The sequence below is a fragment of the Furipterus horrens genome, unplaced genomic scaffold (genome assembly GCF_987537825.1).
Source record: "Furipterus horrens unplaced genomic scaffold, mFurHor1.1.pri manual_scaffold_17, whole genome shotgun sequence".
Classification (NCBI taxonomy): Eukaryota; Metazoa; Chordata; class Mammalia; order Chiroptera; family Furipteridae; genus Furipterus; species Furipterus horrens.
The window spans coordinates 52,990,455-53,003,064 of NW_028327187.1; the positions used below are offsets into that span (position 1 = coordinate 52,990,455).

At 43.4% G+C, this 12,610-nt stretch overlaps 1 protein-coding gene across 1 annotated transcript in view; it reads right to left on the reverse strand.

Moving 5' to 3' along the window:
- Positions 1 to 6,606, reverse strand: part of MID2 (midline 2) — a 196,659-nt gene extending 190,053 nt beyond the window's left edge. The window contains exon 1 of the mRNA XM_090264667.1: positions 6,525 to 6,606. The gene's annotated coding sequence lies outside the window, so the exon portion shown is untranslated. The remainder of the gene's footprint in view (positions 1 to 6,524) is intronic.
- Between the last annotated feature and the right edge of the window lie 6,004 nt (positions 6,607 to 12,610).

Below are 12,610 nucleotides of genomic sequence, written 5' to 3' on the forward strand. Positions count from 1 at the left end.
TCTCACCACCTCCCTTAGGAGCCACAGTCTCTCCTTCTTCAGAGAAAAGCCATGAATACAAAACCAAGCCTGACCTCTGGGCTATAGAATGAGAACTGAACTGAGTTGTAGAGTTTGTTTTAAAAAGTTAATATAAAATAAACATTCTTCAGGATATTAACATTAATGCTCTAAGAGTTCTTCCTTAAAACATAAGAAACTGTTTTCTTGCCTTGGGGAATGAGCAAACAAGTCCTGGCTTAGTCTGATTTTTCCTTAACTGTAAAATGTCATTCAAGTTGGACTAAAATCACCACATGATCTATTTAAGATGCTTTCCAGCTCTGACATCCTATTATTACAGAGCTCTTGCTATCTGTTATCACATAGAAAAGACATCTTGGATTATTAAAAAATGGCCCCTCAAAACACAACTCTTATTTATTAGTGTGACTAGAAAGACTAACAAGCAATGGGCATCCTCATGAGAGGAACTGGAAATAAAATGCATTAATTTTCCTCAGCTAAGCCAAGATGATGAAGGGCAGTATGTAATTTTGCCTGTTGTAACTCAAGAAAGATATAGTGGTGTTCCAGAGGTCAACTAAAGGGGAGAGGAGTCACACAGGTGTATAAATGAGTGAGAACACCTTTTGGAACTGAAAAAAGACAATGAAGTCCTAGAATACTATTAAGAGGAAAAAACTTGTTGGACCTCAAAAAAGATCATTTGAGAACATAAAAGGCAACCAATGCATAGAATTCTCACCCTAAAAGGATAAAGACTGAAAATTGAAACCCCCCAAACAAGAGGCTAGGTAGTCAGTAAGCATAATTAACAATAACAGTCATCTTATGTTTGTGTACCATTTTATACTTTTCAAGTGGTTCCAAAGCCAATATCTCATTTGATCCTCATAATAAAGCCTGGTCGTAGTGCTGGCTCTAAACTTAATTAGCTGACTGATCCTAGGTAAGACATGTAAACTATTAGGGCCACAGCCTCTTCATCTGTTTAATGAAAACTTCCTGCCTTACCCATCTCAGAAGCTTTTATGAGAATCAGATAGAATAAAATAATTTATTTGCTTTACAAATATATTCTCACCATGCAGTCACAGATGACAGATGCAAAGCAAGTTATCAAGGAAAGCAGAATATGTTTGAAAATTTATCCCAAACACATGGTTGACATAATAGAGGACAATCACACTCCCCCACGAGTTTTCTGGAGGACCACGAGTCTGATTGTGGTATTCACTATACTCATATGTCTCCCCTGTTACACTGGAGTTCCCCAAGGGAGGTACTGTCTCTCTTCTTTACTCTTAAGCTTTTATCATGCACAGGGAGATCGCAGAACTAGAGGTTGATTACCAACTGGCAGAGAGCATCAGAGTCATTTCCTGTCTAATAGGTTATTAAGCCTACTTAATATTTTATAGTATGTGGATTTAATGATATTTTCTTCAAAATCATTAGCTCCTAAATCCAACCATTGGGTATTTTATACAATATAGTCATCATAAATATTAAAATGAATATCACAATAGCAGAACTAAAAGTCCTAGATCTGCCACAACTGCAAAAGATATAATGTAAGTAACCAAGAAACAGATTTGCCAAGGTAACACATGATAATTGTCAGAATCCTAAGTACAATTCATAACATCTTTATCTTAATGCAGATTGCACTGGCAATTACAAGGTTAGGGAACAAATGGAGAACAAACTTAATTTACTTACTGCTATCAGTAAAGCTTTTCATCCATTCTAGGACTGTTTTCCCCAGTCTCTTTTACCCAATGAAATATTTGTAAATGTTTAAATGTTCAGTGGCACACCTGAATGGACAGGCACCTTACTTCCACAGAACAAAACTGGCAATATATGTATGTAGGGCATTCTGTTGAATGTCAGGCTGAAAGGACCCCAAGTTCAGGTCAGAAACAAGGGACAAAGAACAGAATTCTGTTTGAAATCAAGCTTCTACTCCCTTGGGAACCACATGGATCTTAGCAACACTGAACAAAGGGCTATATACAAAGTGATAGAGGATTCTGGAACATCAGCCATTTACTTCTGGGCTATGTACATTAGATACTTCACTACCCTGCATTAGCATTGTCTACCATGCCCAAACATTATGCTCCTCCTAAGCCAGCAAATTATAAATATTGGTATTTTCTGTTACAGGAGGATTTTAGATTATACAAGTTTGTTATCGGATCATTTGGTCTCTGTAAGAGGAAGACCAAGAGGCTGGAGATGCTGTTCTTTTCATCAGCTAAAGGAGTCTGACCTGCAGGAAAGAGTCTGAGATAAAGCCCAAGGTCAGGCAGTCAGAGCTCTGCAGGGAGACAAGAACCCAAGGAGGACAAGCCTTACAAAGGACACTTTCCTAACTCACTTAGGTTAAATCAACACCCTAGTGTGCATTCAGGTGAACCACACATGGAGAAGGGAGTGGTGGGATATTGGCACATTATTCAAAATCTTTCTATCATCTATACTTAAACCATATAGTAGTTTTAGAAGCTTATAGGATTTCTAAGGAAAATGAAAAGGCTGGGGCATTGACTTTTGCAAAGATGTCTGTCTATGGCCATGGTGAAGGGGAAGATGAAAAAAGACAAATGGTAGAAACAGCCACAAACCTCCAATGCCCATAGAAGGCTCTTAGCAGACTTTTACTTCATGAAAAATGGAGAGAGAAACATATATTTACCCTTGGAAAAGAGGGGATATAAAAAGGGAGGTAGTAGCCTGCACAGGGGGATAATTTGATTTAAATTTCTTTTCTCAATACCACTCATCTGGTATTCTTACTTGCTAGCATATCCAATACAATGGTTGAGAAACACTTTTCTAGTCTTTTCTCTGCCCTGCTCAGTGATGAACACATTTTTTGAGAGACATGAAATACAGATATTCGTACAACACCACCTTGGTACCAAAATTTCACCTATCAGAAAGTGAACAACTGTGAACTCTCCTGAACTATCGTATATCCATTATCAACATGTTATATGTCATATTTTGATGATGCAAGGCTCTAAGCCAAGATATCCAGCTTAAGTTAGGACTTGCTTTGCAAACATACTACCTCATGTTTCCCTTTGCACAGAAGTCGAAAACTTAATGCTAAACGGAAATGTATCACCCCCTGGCCTCCACGAGCACCCAAATCCCATGGCCTAACAGCTAGGGAGTTTCCAAAATCCATAAAGATTGAGTGACAAACACACATAAGGCCAAGCAGGCACCTCTGAGAACTGCCATTTGAGACACATTCTGTGACTCAGCCCTGTCTACCTTTTTTAGGGCTTTGTATCCTGTTGGGAAAGAGAATCTTAGTGCTAGGAGATACAGTGAAAAGAAGACATCCTCACCCCTTCACCAAGCCAATGAGGTTTGTTGAGTGTTAAATATATACTCCTCCTACAGTTTCCTTTTCAACTGCCATGAAGTCAGCAGATTTTATGGGAGGAGGGAGGAGGGAATGGGTAGGCTCACTACCTAGAGCAATTTTGGCACTGCTTTAGGATCTGCAAGTTGGAGCAGGTTGCCCTGCACTTAAGAAGGAGGGATTAACTAAACCAACTTCATCTAAATCAATTTGCACTATTCAGATGATACATTTGTGAAGCAATCAAGTCACTCTGATTTGTGGCAATACTTCCCAGGGGGTGGCTATGCAAGGCACAACATGCAAAATGAGAAGGCTAGTAGTCAGAAAAGTAAACAAGAGAGAAACAATCAACCCGGTCATGTCCCTAGCCTCTACCCCTGCCCCTCACAGCCCCTCCCTGCCCAAATCTTGGAGCTGCAAGTAAGGAGGTAGGCTTCAAACAAGCAGGAGGCCAAAATACTAGGCCAAGGCTGGGGCCTCAGTCCAGTTAGCAGAGGTATCTGCACATTGTAGGTCCTTAATAAATATTGTTGACTCACCACTGTTAGATACTGATCATGCTTATAAACCCATGCCTAAAATTATTTATGCCACTTTTTATTAGAAATTAACTAACTGCCCCCATAAAGGCTAAAGATGGGTGAGGTTATGTTTTCAAATGAGCCCAACTCAGATTGTTAGGTTGGAGTACATTAGATATGATTAAGCTTTGATTTAAAATAATCATTGTTACTCTGTATGTCTACTTTTATGTATGTTTCATTCAGTTATATGTGCATTAGAGGGGAAAACAGACTGAGGACCTAAGTACTGGTGAAAGATTTGGCTCCAGTGGGCTAATAATGGCAAGTTAAGGTTTCCAGAAACTAAAGTTTCTACTTAGACCTAGTCAATGTAGTATACCAATAAAAAGATAAATGAAGCACTTTCTTTGAAAAGTGTAATGCTGATAACTTATAGGACACTTTCATCTTCAAAAGACCAAGACAAGACCCACAATACTTAGTACACAGTATTATGTCTTTTACGCCAGTGTACCAACTATGAAAGAAAGGCCATAGGAATGTCCTAAGGCCATAAAGCCAATGCAACATCTGATTTGGAATGAACTTTCTTATCATCTTGGCTCCTGACCTGTATTTCAACCACATAAATCAAGCTTTGGAGAACAATCAGGAAAAACTAATTCACATTATATATCTGTATTAAGTTAATTGATTGGGCAGAAATATATAAAAATAGCAGACTATTTCCTCCTCAGCGCATAAGTGTAGAAGGTTGAGGGGGTGACTGTTAGAGGTAGAGAGGGAAGTAGGGGAGGAACATTCTCTCTTTTCAGCATTTTTCTTCTATTGGAACATGGCCAGATAACTGATTAGAGTACTAGGAGGGAAGAGAATAGGGTTAAAGGCAGCCCTTGTGGTCCAACCTGACAGTCAGAGGAATCGACCCTCACACAGTACCTTGTCTATTTACATAGTCTCCAATATATTCTTTTATAAGAGCTCCTCAGAGACATACACCCATCACACCACCAGCCCCACACTCAGAAATCTTGAAAAAGTCAAACTGGCTGAGAAGCAAGAAGCTGCATGGCTGGAAAGCTGGGAGAACACAGGTTGATGGAGGGAAGGGTATGTGGGAAGAATGGGTTCTGGTGGGAGATTTGGGTGTGTGATAACGTAGGAGGACAGCGAATGAGTGTGAAGGTGAGTGGGAAGTGTGGAAGAGACAGTGAAGAACCCAAAGACCCCAGGATTCCAATTTTCTACTCTGAGAGACACCTCCAAGAAATAATGTGTTGCACACAAAGTGCTAAGTAACATAAACCTTATCATCACTAAAGATGTTTCTGTAAATGTACCCCGCCGTTACTTACTTAATTCTTATGAACCAGGAATGGAAAACCCCGACCTCTCCGCAATTCAGTAGCAGTCTCTCCAGTGGACGTATATAAGTTTCCCCTCTCCCCCACTGAGCTGGTTTCAGAGCTAGGCCAGAAATGAGGGAACGCCCAGAAAGAGACTCAAGGATCGCTGCCCTGGCAGAAAAGGGATGGAATTTCGTCGGGCCTCCCTGCTGGCAGGGTGTCCGCAGCATCCCTGGCTGCCATAGCAGCCACCGCAGGGCAGACAGCTGGTCGAGGGGCGCGCCTCCCTGGTCGAGGAGGCTACTGGCTGCCTGAGCGTGGGAAGGTGCTCGTGGGAAGGAGCGGCTAGAGTGGCAGCGCCGGGCCCTGCTGGGCTGCGCGGGAGGCCTCGGGTAGTCCCTGCCCGCACCCCAGAGTGCAAACTCCATCCCAGGAGGGCAGCAGTGACTGGAGCCCGGGCCCCCAGGGCGCAACGGGGTGCCATGGCCGGGCCGGGGACCCTGTTACCACCTCGAGCCTCATGGGCCCTCCTGCGCCAGGCTCCTGCGACACCTGAGAGGTGGCTGGAGCTGAGGCCAAGGCCATTGCGGATGGGGGCGCTTGGCCCCCAGGGACCGTGGCGAAGGGGCGCGTTTTACCCAGAGCGTTCCCGAGTGCCAGCCATCTCCTGAACGTGCCCCAAGGTGCAGGGCGCTCGCCTGCTTCCGCCGCGACCTGGCTTGGGCTCCAGGGCAAGCTCCCAGGCCGCCGCCGTAGCTACTGCCACCCCTCTAGGCCGCCGCCCGCCTTCGCGTTCACCGCTGCCGCCTCGGAGCAACCGGGATCCTCTCGCCTGTGCGCCCCACCAAGGACAGCAAGGGAGCCGCGACGTTCCTGCGCCTGTGTCTCTAGAGCCAAACTTAAGAGTTTTCGCCCTCTCAGCCCAGGGGTAGCACCATGACACCAAGGCAGCACCACACTGTCATTTCCGCCACCGCAGAGAAGGCGGGGTGGGGGGTGGGGGAATCCCTTAGAAAACAGGGGTGAAGTCGGGGCAAACAGGCCTGGGGCTGAGGCTCCGACGGAGCACGGGGAAGGTCCACAACAGCAGGGACACTCGGCCACCTTCCCGGCCTCACCTTCCGCCTCCCCTGCTGCTCCCAGATCCCCAGCCCCTCCTCTGGAGTCGCGTTTACTTGTTTTCTCCCTGGACAGTAGTGACCGGAGAAACCTGAGCAAGCAGAGGCAGCGGGTGGGTGGGGTTCGGGTTACTACTGTACCTACCAGCTGACTCCAGCAGCCTTTTCTCCAGCGCCCTGTCATCTTGAAGGAAGACACACTGAGAGGGGCCAGGCGGGCGTGTGTGTGCACGTGCGCGCACAGTGGCGCGCGCGCATGAGAGAGAGAGAGAGAGAGAGAGAGAGAGAGAGAGAGAGAGAGAGAGAGCGCAAAGAATGTGTATGAAATGTAGAAAGCAGATTATGATCAAACTCTTCTCCCAGCCACCACTCCTCTGGACACACAAACCCCCAGGTAAAAACAAGGAAAAGTCCCTTGCAACTGGCAATGAGATAAGAGCCCAGATCCACAGCACAGGTCCTCAGATGAAGCTGCTCTATGCAAAGTCAACTACAGAGTAAAACGAAAATAGTGGAGGAGACAAAAAAAGGCAGACAATTGAAGGAAACCCAACCCCTCTTTTTATTTTATTTTTTTTACAAAGGGTGAATGGCTGTGTTTTTTGGCCTTGGTAAAAAGCTGTGGGATGGATTAAAGCCACCAAATTTAAAAAAAAAAAAAAAAAAAACAAACAGAAAACAGCAGCAACAAAAACAATGTAAAGTTTCATTTGTACATTCAGATCTTTGATGGGCAAAACAAAAGGGTCCTTACTAAGAGGACAATAGAACAGACACCAGCTATCCAGTTATTCAATGTCCATAATAAGTTAATTGTTTCGTTTGGAACCTAGAAGACTACACTGGTCTGAAATTAGCCACTTGGCTGACCTGTCATTGGTTCAGAGGCCTCGCCCCACTCACAAGAAGTATTCCAGAAGGAAGAGGAGGCTCGGAGTAGATTCTGTTCCAAACATGGGATAAAAAGGGAGAGGAAGGGAAAAGAGGCTTAAAAATGTGATGAAACACCCACTCCAGACACACACACACAGGCTTCCCATTACTGTGCATGTGAACAAGTCCAGAAAAATTAAGATCCTCTGGGTGTATCCCATCAGGGAACCAATAGTAATTAGGCAATACCCTTGTTAAACAATGTGCAAGATAGAGAGCATCGGAATGGAAACCCTAAAACAAAAATCACAACCAGGCCATCCTGATGAAAGTCTGCCCCTAAGAGAAGTAAAAGTTAATGAGCCACACCAGAATCACAGGGAAGGAAAACAAAAATAGAAAAGTGGTACTACATCAAACTTAAAAACTTCAGCGCATCAAAAGAATCAACAGACTAAAAAGGTGAGAAAATACTTGCAAATCATATATTTGGTAAGGGGTTAATATCTGGAACTACAACCCAATAACAAAACAATAAATAACCAAAGAAAAATGGGCAAAGTAGCCCTGGCCAGATATCTCAGTTGGTTGGAGCTCCACCTGTACACCAAAAGGGAGTGAGGTTTGATTCTCTGTCAGGACACATACCTAGGTTGTGGGTTCAGACCGTGGTCGGGGTACATATGGCAGGCAACCAATCAATGTTTCTCTCTCTCTCTCTCTCCCTCTCTCTCTCTCTCCCTCAAATCAGTAAACATATCCTCAGGTGAGGATCTTTTAAAAATAGGGAAAAGAGTTGAATAGACATTTATCCAAAGAAGCTATAGATATACAAATGGCCAAAAAGCCTATGAAAAAATACTCTACATTACTGATTATCAGGGAAATGCAGTTCAAATCACAATGAGCTATCACCTCACACCTGTCAGAATGACCATTATTAAGAATTCAAAGAAAGCAGAAAGAAAATGTGTTGGCAAGGATGTGAAAAATTGGAACACTTGTACACTGTTAGTGGAAATGTAAAATGGTGCAACCACTACGGAAAAAGCTCAGGAGTCCAGAGCTTCCTCAAAAAATTAAAAACAGAACTAATGTATGGTTCAGCAATCTCAATTCTGGAAATATATTTAAAATTGAAAGCAGACCCTCAAAGAGATATTTGCACCCCCATGTTCATTGCAATATTATTCACAATAGCCAAGAATTGGAAGCAACCTAAATGTCCACTAACAGATGAGTGCATAAAGAAAATGTGGCATATACGTACAGTGGAATGTGGCATATACATTCGGCCTTAGAAAAGGAGATCCTGCCGTATGCTATGACATGGATGATCTTGAGGACATATGCTAAGTGAAATAAGACAGTCACAATGATCAGTAGTAGAGTATAAAACAGGGCAACTAACCGTCTTAAAAGTTTCTTCTCATTTAAAATATGGTTTCACTTGAAAATTAAACCATGTCTGTGATATCATCAAAGATATTCAAGTTGCAGGCAAATAGAATTTCAAGTGCCTTGCAACTAGATGTCTTCCCAATAAGACAGTCTTACAGATTTAGAGACTTGTTTGTGGGTTATGTTACATAAATTAACACGTGTTTTTTGTTTTCAAAGGACATAAGCCTATGATCGCATTACCTGAGTGATTATCTGTATGCATAAGCCTCACTTAATCCTCTCTGCAGCGCTGCCTCCTGAGACTCAACGGTTTGGCTGAACTAAATGGCTGGGTTGGTGAAGAATGGGGTTGTCTGTGGGCTTCACTTTAAAACTGGTTTCCCTTTTCTATCCTAATGGCTTGGACAGAAAAGGCCCAGAGGTCTGAGAGGGGGAAAACCTAAACTATTTACCTCAGCCCAAACTAAGTATAATGGGCAAAAGGGTTTTGGACAGGTGAGATGTGCCTAGCACACCTTCTTACAAAGAAGCCCTTTTTTTTTTTTTTTTCCTAATATGGAACATTGAAAAATTAATCCCTGCCTTTTGTCATCTAGTAGTTATGGATTGAATGATGTCTTTTAACCCTTTTCGCCAAATCTGTTGCCCCCAGAACACAACAAGGACACCAGCCTGTTAAACCAAGCACGCCGTTGACCGGAGACAGCCAACTGACCTGGAGTCTGCACGATCCTTCCCCATGTGGGAAGGCCACCCTCCCCTCCACACCCCCACTCTTATTAGGGTTTTCTGGACCCAAGGGTAGGTAGGACGACGACCATGTCCAGCTTGAAGCAGCTAGAGGAGCTTGAGACCTTCGCCCATTTTCCTTTACAAGCTTACAAAGGGTCCTAATATTTGGGGGGGGGGATAGTTAATTTTTATGAACCAGGGGTATGGACTTGGGGGGGGATTGCTGGTGGAGGGGAGTGCTGGGTGGAGGGGAGCAAGGGGGAGAAAATTGGAACTGTTGTAACAATATAATCAATAAAAAACATTTAAAAAAAAAGAAATAAGACAGTCACAGAAGGGTAAATACTGCATGATCCCACTTATAGGATGTATCTAAAGTCGTCAGACTCATTAAAACAGAAAGTAAAACAGTGATTGCCTGGGGCTCAGGGAAGAGACGGTGGGGGGTAGGGTTTCGGTCATGCAGGATTGGGGGGATTCTGGGGAGTCTGTTGCACATTAATGTGCATGTGGTATGTGGTTGACAATATTGTCCTGTACAGTTTAAATTGTTGGGAGGATAAATTTTATGTTATGTGTTTTTTTCAAAAATAAAAATTAATTAATTTTTAAAAAGGTAATTGGAGAAGTAAGCTGATCCTCGCATAAGAAAGGAGTAGATAAATAGGAGTTATACATATGTGCATTTTATATGTATACATTATATACATATTATATGTGCATTGTTTACATATATATCAGATATTGTTAAATGGAAAAGGCAGGTTGCGTATAGTTCGTTACTACTTTATAAAAAATGGGGGGATGGTATATGTCCATTTATGCTTTTTTATACATAGGCTCTTCAGTAAAGTTACCCAAGAAACTGATTACACTAGTTGCCTAGAGTTCAAGCCTAGGAAGGGAAAGTATTTAACACTGTATATGCCCTTCCCTGTTGTTAGAATTTTTAAATAATGTCTGCGTGTGACCTTTTCAAAAGCAAGTTTAAAAAAAGGGATCATATAGAGACAAGTTAGAATAGATGTTACCAGGGATTGATGTGAGGAGATAATGGTGACTTACTGTTTAATGAGTACACACTTTCTATTTGGAATGTTGAAAAGGTTCTGGATATAGATGATCACACAACATTGTGAATGCACTTAATGCCACTACCTGTACACTCAAAAATGGTTAAGAGACTGTCAGCCAAGATGGAGGCCTAGACAGACATGCTGCATCTCCCTCCACAACTAAGAAGGAATACAACTACCTCAAAACTGGAGACAATCAGAAGTTCCTGAGAATCGAGCTGCATGGAAGTATAGCAGGCAAAGCTATAAATAAGAAATACTCATCCAAACAGGTAGGAGGGGCAGAGCCAGGGTGGAGAGGACCCAATGTGTTGGCAGCAGCAGGTGCAGGCCAGCAGAAATTGAGCACAGTCACACGTTTTAAAAAGTGAGGAGGAACACCTGGAGAGCATTCCCAGCTCCTCACCGGACCTCGCAGCCCATGGTCCAAGCACCAGGGAAAATCAAGCCTCATTGCTTCTGACTATGCAAACCAGTGGGGGTTGGGATGGAGGCAGAAACTGCCAGTCTCAGCAGAGTCCACTTGTCTAAAGGGCCCCCACAGTCCCAGAACATCCACAGACCCACTCAATCTGAGAATGGCAGCCAGGGCAGCAGCTAGAGGGGCACCAGTCCACTGTGGAAGTGGGAGAAGTGCCTGGAAAAGGGGCAAGTGCTGGGAAGGAGGCATTATTTCCTCTCAGAGCCCTACCCCACATACAGCACCACAATGTGCTGAAACAGGTCGCTGTGCACTGACCAATCCCTAAGGCTCCGTCCCTTACAATGTAACAGGAGTGACAGCTCTACCTGGGATGTGGAGGCAAACAAACACAGGAGCCTGTCAGAATGAGACAGAGAAGTATGACCCAAAAGGGGGAATGGATCAAGGTTCCAGTGGGAGAACTAAGCGACAAGGAGATAGCCAACCTAACAGATGAGGAGATGGACAACCTAACAGATGCAGAATTCAAAACACTGGTGATAAAGATGCTCTCAGACTTCACAGATATGCTTGAATACGGCAAATGCATAAGAGAAGAAGTGAAGGCTATGCTAAGTGAAACGAAGGAAAATCCACACAAAACCAATGGTGAAGAGAAAGAAACCGGGGTTCAAATCAATGATTTGGAATATAAGGGAAAAGAAAAAGAATCAACCAGTGCAGAATGAGAAAGCAAGAATTTTAAAAAATGAGGAAAACTTCCTAAATTTTGTGAAGGAGATGGACATACAGGTCCGGGAAGCACGGAGGGTCCTGGGCGAGCTGGACCCAGAGGAGACCACATCAGGATGCATCATGACTGAGATGCCAAAGGTGAAAGATAAAGACAGAGTCCTGGGGGCAACAAGAGAGAGGCGCAGAGTTGCTACAGGGGGGTGCCAATAGGACCATCAGCTGATTTCTCAGAGGACACTTTGCAGGCAGAAGGGACTGGCAAGCAGTATTCAATGTGATGAAAAGCAACCCACAACCAAGATTACTCTATCCAGCAAAGCCAATATTTGGAATGAAAGGGCAAATGAAGTGCTTCCTAGATAAGGTGAAGCTAAAGGAGTTCATCACCACCAAGCCATTATATGAAATGTCAAAGGGACTTACTTAAGAAAAAGGTCAAAACTATGAACACTAAAATGATAACAAACTCACAACTATCAACAACTGAATCTAAAAAATAAAAACAAGATCTAACTAAGCAAACCAGAATAGGAACGGAATCATAGGTATGGGGATCATTTGGAGAATTATCAGCTGGGAGTGGGGAGGGGGAGAAATGGGGAAATGGTGCAGGGACTAAGAAGCATAATCGATTGGTACAAAATAGGGAGAAGTTAAGAATAATATAGGAAAGGGTGAAGCCAAAGAACTTATATACACGACCTATGGACATGAACTAATGGGGAGAGGGGAGCAAAGGGGAAAAAATTGGAACTACTGTAACGACATAATCAATAAAATATACTTTAAAAAAAAACCAAATCCATAAAGAAGAAGTATTCATCCAGACAGGTAGAGCCTGGGTGGAGAGGATGCGGTGTGGTGGCGGCGGCAGTGGTGGCAGTGGCAGGCTGCCAGAGGGCGCGGTCACACATTTTTTAAAAAGTCAGGAGAGACACCTGGGAAGTATTCACAGCGACAGACCGGACCATGCATCTCACGGTTCCA